The following is an 11,547-nucleotide window of genomic DNA, read 5'->3' as shown; positions in this document are numbered from 1 at the left end:
AGAAATCAGCCAATCCACGTCTCTCTGTCTCTTTCTCTCTCCTGGGAAGCGAAACTTCCTTGTCTTTCTTTACTTTGTCACCCCCCCCCCCGGCTCGCTCTCTCTCTCTGTGACGGATAGTGGGGCCGATAATAGTAGAAAAACTTGATTTGCACTTTGGGAATGGTCGGCCCAGTCCGGCACCTAAAGTGTTTCGGCCCGCTTCGTCAAGGCCGGTTCATCTCTTTTTTATAAGTTCTCCGTACACTTATATAAAATATAATAAATAATTATATTTTTAAAAATTTTAAAATAAAAATTATATTAAAAAATTATATTCTAACAATATTTTATTCAATTTATTTTAGTTTTTATCATATCTCATCTTATATATATAATCAAATGAAACTTAAATATTAAAAATAACCATTCTCGTCGCACAACATTAATATCTTCTTAAAATAATGTATAGAAAGTAATATTAAATATAGTTTTAGATTTATAAGTCTAGTAGATTTTTCTTTAAACTATGATTGATTATTTAAAAAAATAATTTTCTTATATACGTTTTAGATTTATTTACTTTTTTAAATGAAATGATTAAGTTACGTTTGAATACTGATATGATCTCAGAAGATCTGTAAATAGTAGTAAAAATGTAATAAATAATAGTAAAAAAATAGTGATTAATTTATAAATAATAATTAACTATTTGTAAATAATAGTGAAGTAATCTGAAATTATTTCATTTATCAAACACAACTTAAAACTTGCATTTTCGAGAACGACAAATATAATTATATATCAAATAAATTTTAGAAAAATAAATTTATAAATTGATATAATTTGATATGAAAATATCAAATGGTAAAGCTTATTTGCGTCTTGCATTTAAATCACCTTAAGATATTTTTATTAGACTTAATAATTCTCCTTACGACAAATATCTATAAAATAAATTAAAATTTGAAAATCAAGCCATAACTTTAAATAGGTTTTAATAAAAATTAAACATACACACACAATATTTTACAATTATTTAAATGCTTTCATTTTAAACAAACATTATGTGCAATTTAATTTTAATATTTTTAATAAATTGATATTATCATATTAGTTGGTTATAAAAGAAATACCATATGAAATTGAGCATCTTGTTTTTATTTGAATAATGTTGTGTGCATCTTATAAAAAACTGTTATATACATGACTCTTTTTATAATGTGTAATACTATGGAGACCAATAATGAATCGGTGAAATTTGACCGATAAGTGCATATGTAATTTTTTTTTTTATAATTTTTTTCTCTTTTATTTCAATCATTTTTTTATATATCTTTATGTATTTTTAAAAAATAAATAAAAATATCAATATACTAATAGTTACTTCCTTAATCTTTAAGTAAAAAAATTTTAAAAAATTAAAAAATTCAATCGGTCACTTTTATCAATAATTTTTATCACTTCAAGTAACATTTTTTTTTTATAATTTTAATTTAATCGAGAATGTTTTTATAAAACATAACTGTAAGGGTTATTATTTTATAAAGTATTCATTTTTTAAGGCAGAATTACAATAATGTCCGTTGCTATTTTACTTTCACGCTGTCACAAAAACAGAATCCATGTCTAAAAGATGTTTGGTTTCATAAGTTTTTAAACCATCTCATCTTCTCGATATTCAATTATCATTTAAATATAAATATTTTTAAATTTTCACATTTTTTTATCTAATCACTATTTAGTCATTATAAATTTCTCAAATTTCTAAACAAAACATAAAAAATAATTCAACTTTTTAATCTAAAAATAAAAATTATATTTTAACTCTTTTTAAATTTTATAATTTTTTATTCAACTTTTTCTTTCTTATTTTTCAAAATCTCATAAAATATCTTAACTCAAATTATTTCAAAATCATTCACAAATTATTTTACTATTATTATTTCTTATCTCATCTAATTTATACAATCAAATGAATGTCAAAAAGATAATCAGAGCATTCTAATTAGTGGGACGAGGGTGGAATTGATCAAATGGAATACAAACATTATGCATGTGAATTAGACAGCACAAAAAAATTTTAAAAAATAAAAGATCATTGAGGGGAGACAAAAACAAAGAATCAATCATGTCCGACCACATGGCTCCTTGCTTCAAAAAGTCACGTGGGGCACAAATTCAAATTTTTCGAATGTTTTTTTTAGACTCATTCTTCTTCCTATAAAATTTCATTTCAACGAGAGCTGTGGCCTGAGAGGAAAATAGATCTGTTGCTCTCCGACCACCATTCTCCTACACGTGCCCCACCACCCCTTCTGCCATCTGCCGATCTACTGGGATGAGGTGGAGTCATGCCAAAATGATCTGTACGTGGATCTCACATGCGGCTTGCGCGCATGGCTTTCACGTGCCACCGCGCACTGATGGCTACACACACTGTCCCAGTAGTTTCGTCTCGCCGAGATCTTTTAGATCTGAGCCACCCTTCTCCATCCCACCGGCGCATGGTTGCCACGAGCCATCACATGAGAGTGGGAACATAGATGATCCCAGGCCGCAAATTAGTCTACCTGATGACATGTTTTCAGCTATGTTATCGTTTTCCCTAACCGATAATCTTGAAAAAGGGATTGCGAATCTTTCCAAAAATCATCTCAAGATAACATACAACAGTGCACCCGCTACTATTATCGCTTTCAATGGAGGTTCCACCGCCACCAGCTGTGGTTCCATTGTTTGTAAATTTTTGTGAACAACTTATCACCGTCTTTTAAGATGGCGTCCTTTTTGTAGAATATGAGTGAAGACCAAGAGATTTGCAAAAACCTTTTTTTTGTTTCTTTTTTATCCACCAATTTGCACTGTTATTATTGTTTTGGGATGTTAGTGGGGGAACCCCACCCCCTCCTCGTGTATCATCTTTTTTAATTTCTAATAAAGTTTACTTACTTGCTTAGAAAAACAAAAGAAAAAAAGAAAAAAAAAAAGGCTCCTTTACCTCCATTTTAAATGAAGTCACGTGAAGCATGAGGATTCATCTTATTTAGTATTTTATGTTTTATATTTTGTGTGTCAATGGGTGCTCTCATTGACATTGTAATTATATACCCATTGGATCATTATCAAGACGAAGGGATAATTACGCTCAATAATAACTAAAAAAAATGGGTTATATAATATAGAAGGAAAATAAATTAATTATTTGATGAAAAAGATAGAGACGGATTCGCAATCCCGAACTACTATATACGTGTTTCATCAAAACGAGCCGAGCTATAATTAACTTAATTTTGATCTCATTTAGTCATTAGTTCGTATCGTTGATTTATAAAATATATATCAGACAAAATAATATGTTAGATACAAAATCTAGGTAATGAAAATATTATAGATCCACTAAAAATAAAGAAGAATAGAACACGGATTGAGCCTTCAATATATCAAAACCTGGATATTCGGGATAACTCTAAAGTGCGGTTTGGATAGTGAGATGAGATGAGATGGTTTTAAATGAAAGTTAAAAGTTAAATAAAATATTATTTTTTAATATTATTATTGTTTTGAGATTTAGAAAAATTGAACTGTTTATTATATTTTGTATGTGAATTTAAAAAAATTATAGTGATGAGATGAGATGATATACTTTCACAATCCAAACTAGACTTAGCTTAGTTTGGGTAGCCAAGATACCTCAACACTTTTCAAATATTCTTGTACTATTGAAAATACTCCACATGCCAAACGCAATGAACCATCTTCATACCAAAATCTTTCCAATATTTATCACTATTATATATAAATAAAAATAAAAATCTATAATATTTATCACTAGTAAATATAAATAAAAAATAAAGTCAGTATAATATTTATCACTATTATATATAAATAAAAAATAAAATCAGTATAATATTTATCACTATTATATATATAAAAAATAAAATCACTATAATATCTATCACTATTAAATATAAATAAAATCACTATAATATCTATCACTATTAAATATAAATAAAATCACTATAATATTTATCACTATTAAATATAAATAAAATCACTATAATATTTATCACTATTAAATATAAATAAAAAATAAAATTACTAAATATTCATCACTATTAAATATAAATAAAAAATAAAATCACTATAATATTTATCACTATTAAATATAAATAAAAAATAAAATAAAATCACTATAATATTTATCACTATTAAATATAAATAAAAAATAAAATCACTATAATATTTATCACTATTAAATATAAATAAAAAATAAAATCACTATAATATTTATTACTATTATATATAAATAAAAAATAAAATCACTATAATATTTATCACTATTAAATATAAATAAAAAATAAAATCACTATAATATTTATCACTATTAAATATAAATAAAAAATAAAATCACTAAATATTTATCACTATTATATATAAATAAAAAATAAATATAAAAAAATGAAATCACTATAATATTTATTACTATTATATATAAATAAAAATAAAATCACTGTAATATTTATCACTATTAAATATAAATAAAAAATAAAATCACTATAATATTTATTACTATTATATATAAATAATAAATAAATATAAATAAAAAATGAAATCACTATAATATTTATTACTATTATATATAAAATAAAATAAAATCACTATAATATTTATCACTATTAAATATAAATAAAAAATAAAATCACTATAATATTTATCACTATTAAATATAAATAAAAAATAAAATCAATATAATATTTATTACTATTATATATAAATAAAAAATAAATATAAATAAAAAATAAAATCACTATAATATTTATCACTATTATATATAAATAAAATCATCATTAAAAAAAAATCAATCATTGATGGGACCCACACATTTTTCAATTATCTATTCAAAAGTCAACAACTCAACATACTTCATACATCCAAACAACTCAAAATACTTTCAATGGGACCCACAAACTCACTTCAATCTCTACTTATAACTATTCATAAACATTCTCAACACTTCTCAAGTATTCTCACTATCCAAACGTAGCAATTAAGACGTAGAATGCAATGAACGGTCTAGGCTCTAGCAAATAAGAGAGACCAAATTAAACCCACCTAGAGCATCAGGTACGATAGCCCGGTCCATCTCGTATGGAATGGGCCATGGACTCCATCGGTCTTTGAAGGGTATAGGAGTCAATCCTCCAAGTCCAACGGGTTGTAATGATCCCTAGTTAGTGCTGTATAGAGACCGAGAAAACCGGCCGGCATCGATTCAGATTGGTCGCCAGAGCATGGAGCAGGCTGAAACTGTTTGGGAATTGGTTAGCCAACAGTAGATATTAGCAAAAATCATGATTGGCCGGTTTGGTTCCAGTTAAACTAGCCGATTATATATAATATATATATTTTTATATTTATATACGTATAAACGATGTCGTTTTACTTAAACTTAAGTAAAACAATGTTATTTTAAGTTCCCATTTTGCAATATATATATATATATATATATATATATATATATATATATATATATATATATATGAAAACGACGTCGTTTGGTTTAATGCACCAAACGACATTGTTTTGGGTTAAGGCTGCAACCCTAACCCCCTAACCCCCTTTCCCTTTTTCATTTTCACGATTCTTTTCTTTCCGCTGCAACTCTCCGATTCTCATCTCTCTCTTTCTCTCTCATCTCCCACTCATCGCCCTCTTAGGCTCTCAGATCTCTCATCTCCCTTTTAGATTTCTCGTCTCCCTCACAGATCGCGCATCTTCTCCCTCTCAGTTGACTCTGGTCTCAGATCTGTCAACTCCCTCTCAAGTCTCATCATCTCTCTCTCTCTCTCTCTCTCTCTCTCACACACACTCACAGGATGACGATGTATTGTTTAATTTGTTTCTAGCGTTGGGGGATTTGATTGTTGGTTACTAAAATTGTTTGAATCCGATTGTTGGTTACTTGGTTGAGAAATTTGTATGTGATAGGAACCGATTGGAACGCTGATGAACTGACAGCAACTGGTCGAAACTATGCCGGCCGGTTTTCCCACCCTTCATCGACTGGTTTCGATCAATATCTTCCCCTGAAAACCATATCGGTTCGGTTTTGGTCCCTTTCCCCAGCTATCTAAAACAAAAAAAAATACAAAACAACTCCTTTTTTTTTTTCCCTAATTAGCTATATGTTAAATCTCACTTGTTACCGTTACGTACCTGGCCTCTCTTGATCCCTAATATGACATATCATTCATATTGCATATTTAATTAATACTAAGTTTCTAAGAGAAAGTCCAATAACTAATATAATCCTCATGTATATCCCTTTTTATTACAATTTGTTAAGGATCTAACTATTATGTCAATACTTTCGTGACCATTGAATGCTGATTTAGTTGAATTCTTATTTTTTATGATTATAATATTTCATCACGCTTTTATAGTCAATATCTACAGTAATTCACTCTATCGCTATTGACCCAATTAATAGTAGCTAGCTCTTCTTCTTTTAAAGACTTCACAGATCATTTACAAGCACACGCATATATATATATATATATATATATATATATATATATATATATATATATAACAATGCATAACATACTTCAATACATTTTAAAACTTGTGTATAGGTAGCTCTATATATATATATATATATATATATATATATATATATATATATAACAATGCATAACATACTTCAATACATTTTAAAACTTGTGTATAGGTAGCTCTCCTGATATCCGAACCGTGGTATGGTAGTCACTCGGATACTATAGTTATTAAGGGATCGAACAACCATTAACCATGCAATGGCCGATCGAGGTGTACGTTCGTTAGCTAGCGTTGTTTAATTACATGCGGCCTGTGGGTGAGTAGGATCAGTCCGTACCTGTTCTCTTAATTATTATTTTCGTTTTAAGTTCTTGCATGATTCCTTGTACGATTACTAAAAAGGTGACATGCATGAGTGCTTTTAGATTTATTGTTATAAAATAAAATTTCAACGCGAATAACGTAAAATTTCATTCGTTCTCGATGATTCCTTACATTGATGCTAGACTTGATTGCACTGTTCTCCTGTAATACTCGATTTTAAAGGTCTGGAGAGTTAACTCTTAAATCTTATAAAATATTAATCCATTTAATCAATCTAAATATCTAAGTTCCTCCATGGAAACAATAAAGAAATTCCCCATAACATAAATTAAAAATTCTCCAAAAACTTGAAAATATCATCAACTCATCAAATCAAAATATCCAAAAAATAAATCAGTTTACTAACTACGACTCTCAAATAAGCACTTGTACCCTCAAGCACTTATTCCACTACGATCATCACACTTTGCTAAACTTCCTACTTTTGTTCTCCAGCTGAACCATCAAAACTATCTGAAAAATAATTGAAGATAAGTAGTGAGTTATCAACAACTCAGTAAACAGAGGACATAACTAGTGTGTAAACATGAGCATTTATAGAGTTCAGAATGCAGAACAAAATATTTTCTTTCAGAATGCAGATTCAGAATAATGTTTTCAAAATGCAGCGTCAGAAACATGTTATCAAAAATATCAGAGCAAAAATTTGAAAATATTCATAATCAAAATCCCTTTGGCATAGCATAAACTGAAACATCACATCTTATCTTATCATATCAGAACAAATACCATGTTTAACACTCGTGGTAGGGTTGTGCAAATCCCGGTAGCTAACCGAGCAGAAACAGAATGTGAATCTTCCCCTTATTCATTCTCGGAGCTCCGAGTGTGCACATAGAAAAGACCACGTAGAAAACCACTTTGTTTCCAAAATAGGCGCATCAAAAACAGAAAAGTTAGTACCAACCCGAACAGAGGCCACAGTTTTACACCCGTGGTGAGGTCAGAATGAAACAAAAACAGAAACAGAATATTATGTCAGAGGTTTTCAGAAATCACATCAGATTATATTAGAGTACAAAAAATTTTCAGAATAGAACAAAATCATATCACAACATAATTTATATACAAAATTTTCTATTCGCTCTCTTTTTCAAAGTTCAGAAACAGAATGTCAAAAATAAACTCATGTCTACACCAGTCATGACAAAATGCTTTCTTATTAAACATAATCTCATGAGTGATGCAGAACAAATAACTGAGGTAATTCAATTTTATTTTCATAACCAAATATGTATATTTTCCAAAAATCAACCTCAGCTCATTTGATTTTAATGCAAAGTCTAGCATAAGAACCCTACTTACTTAGACTTCTTAGCTTTTTTCAGAATTTTTCTCAAAATGTCAAATAATAATTAATCGTCATCTATAAAATAATTACGTAATTCTCGTAAATTTCTAATTAATCACTTATTTCGATATTTAATCAAAAGCTTCAAAAATATCCTATTTTAATCCTTCAATACCTAAAAATCCTCATAACCTTAAAATATCCCCATTCTCTAAATTTCTTTGATAATACTCAACATTTAAGGTAAGTACTAGTAAAAATTTCGTTAAATAATAATAAACAAATAACTTTAATCATAATTTAAATGTTTAAAAATAAAATTACACAGTTACTAAAATAATTTGCTACCAATAGTACAGTTTGAAAATCCTATTTATTTTCTGTAAAATTTTTTATACTTCCAGCATAAACCATGTAAAAACAGATTTAATATAAACAAAATTTCAAATTGAAACCATCTAATAATAATGGCAAAACTGTAATTCCATATCTAAATAATATGTAATAAAGGGTATTAATGTAATTTTATTTAATTAAACAACACATTACCAAGTTACGTAAACTTATATTAACAAAACTACCTAAACAAAAAAAAAACTCATGCTACGTAAAAGCAAAACAGTGGTTTGTGAGGCAGAGGCTCACCGAGAAATTGAGAGCTCGATGGGCGGTGAGTTTGGCGGTTGTCTACGGTGGTGATCTCAGCGGAGCACTAGAAGCGAGAGAGAGTGAGAGAGAGAAACACGATGAGAGAGTATGGTGTGCGGAAGGGGAGAGAGCTCACCGTGGGACAACGAGAAGGCGTGCGACTGGTCGGGAGCTACGTGCGGTGGCTTCCCGTGTAACGTGGCTGAAAAACCAAGGGGCATAGGGAGAGGGAGAGGCTGACGGAGGAGCTTAGTGGAACGGCTTGAGCAATGACTGCTATGTTTCGGGAGTGGAAAAACAGAGTATGCCGTGCGTGTTCCTTCTTCAACGGCTGGGCGACGGTGGTTGGCTTTCTGTGGCTGCGAGGACGGCCTGGAGGGTGGTGCGTTGTTTGCAAGGAGGAGTTGCTGTTTGTGAGTTCGTGTGGCAGGGCAGCGGCGTCAAGGAGAATCAAACCGTGTGGCGTTATGGCTTGGCCAGCGGTTGGGGTGTTGCACGGTTTGGGGTGGGTTTACGTGACCAAGGTAGAGGAATGTTTTGCAGTGGCTATCTTACGGTGTTGGTGGTTTGCGGTGGAGGTTTATGGTGGCAAAGTTGATGAGCATAGAGTCGAGAACGCAGAGAGGCAGTGAACGAGAGGGAGTTATGCGTGGGTTGGGTATGGGGGCAGTGAGAGTTCTGGGCGGTGCATGGTGGAGGCTTTGGGCCCTGGGTGCTGGTCGTGTACGGTGGAGGGATGGGCGTCGGACTAGGAGAGGCTAATTCGTGCGACATGAGGCTGAGGAAAAAAAATATGGTTGGCGGCAGTGAACGTAACACAACAGTTTCTCTAAGCATGGCTAATGTGTGCGTATATATATGATGCAAAAATCCTAGAGATATGAGGGAGACGTGCGTGTGGTGAGAGCTGAAAATAGAGTCTTGTGTGTGCATGGAGTGGATAAAAATACACTAGAGACGTGTATGATCATGCATGCCGTGGACGAGAGGAAAACTTAAGGGTGAAAAATAGACGAAAAAAAAAAAAACGTGCGAGGAAGTTAACGTGTGAAAATAAAAAATAAATAAAAAAATAAAAAAAATAAAAATAAAAATTGAACTTAACTGGGTCGGGTGTTACATCTCCATTCTTCGCCGCAGATCACCTTGGATCAATTTGTTCTCGGCCAACGCAAAATCACGAAGAGCGGCACATCACTGCCCGAGGAACAGCAAGACCGAGTTGGGGCCATGATCGATCGTGCATGCATGGCTGGGAAGAGTTCTCCCGCCACTCCTGCATAGAGCTCTTGGAATTAGAGCTAGGGTTCCCCAAAGGTGTTCTACCCGGCCTGCAAGATCTCGAAGAGTGCGGACGATTATCGATGTATATAACACGAATGAATTAATAAAAAAAATAGATTTAATTGCATATGCAAGAATATTTGTGACCAATAATATCCGCAGGTTCAAAATTATTTTGAAAAAAAAAACCACGTCAAGTTTGGAAACATGTTCATGGAACTGGACATGCATGCACAAGCATCATCTACGTACGTACAACACGTACGCAACACAAGCTTTCAATCAGCACGATCTGGTTGGGATCTTTCCCACAAGTTATAATTTGATGATCATCACGCAACACTTCGGACGTTCATGATCGATCCCACTAAGTTATTTAATCATCTTTTTGTTGACCAGCTGGAAATGCCACCATAATTATGATCAGGTTCACTACTGGAGAATATTGTTACTCACTTTATTCTGCTTTATTGTTACACACTTCGGACGTCCATCATCTAGCACTTGTGTCGACCCATGTTTCACGGGTGAAGACTGTGTCCTTGATATGGCAATCGAGAAAGGGACGCAATCGTGGGGTGGGTGACCCAATATATATGTATATTATATCATGCATGGGACGCTCATTTGGACGTTGAGATGACATACAAAATTTATAAATAGTATTGAAATAGTTCGTGAATAGTAGTAAAATAATTTGAGTTAAAATGTTTTATGGAGTTTTGAAAAATGAGAGAGAAAAAGTTGTATAAAAATATTATAAAGTTAAAATATAATTTTTTAATATAATTTTTGTTTCGGTGTATGAAAAATTTGAATTATTTTTTATATTTTATTTGGAATTAAATTTAGAAAAATTGTAATGATTAGATAAAAAAATTAAAAATTGAAAAATACTTGTATTTATAGTATTTAGATATTAAAATAAAATGAGATGAGAGCATACCAAACCAACTTGCAATCCAAACGGGTTCTAAAGGAGGGCAGGACCAGTATATACTAATCATCGAAGGCATATCCTCTTAACAAAAGAAAATGAAAATCTCCCAAAACATGCATATATATGGAGAAGGTGGTGGATTGGATTTTTATTAAGTACTGGTGGGCCATTGTGTACCGACAGTACAGTGGCCTACTGGGCGGGTTTGTCTGTGTACACGTCCAATGTCATCCAAATCAGATAAAAACCCAAAATCTATTAATTGGAGAGTACTCACGAATGATATATAATGAATGTTCTAATTATGACATAACAAGAGGAGGCCCAAATAGCATATATAATTATCCCATCGATAGTATCACATGTCATGTACAAGAATCCAAGATAGCTATAAGAAAGAAAAATTAAAACACTTATATATATATATATATATACATACATGTCGCCACCTTCCCAATTA

The sequence above is a fragment of the Juglans microcarpa x Juglans regia genome, chromosome 6S (assembly GCF_004785595.1).
Source record: "Juglans microcarpa x Juglans regia isolate MS1-56 chromosome 6S, Jm3101_v1.0, whole genome shotgun sequence".
NCBI lineage: Eukaryota > Viridiplantae > Streptophyta > Magnoliopsida > Fagales > Juglandaceae > Juglans > Juglans microcarpa x Juglans regia.
This window is presented reverse-complemented; position numbering follows the sequence as displayed.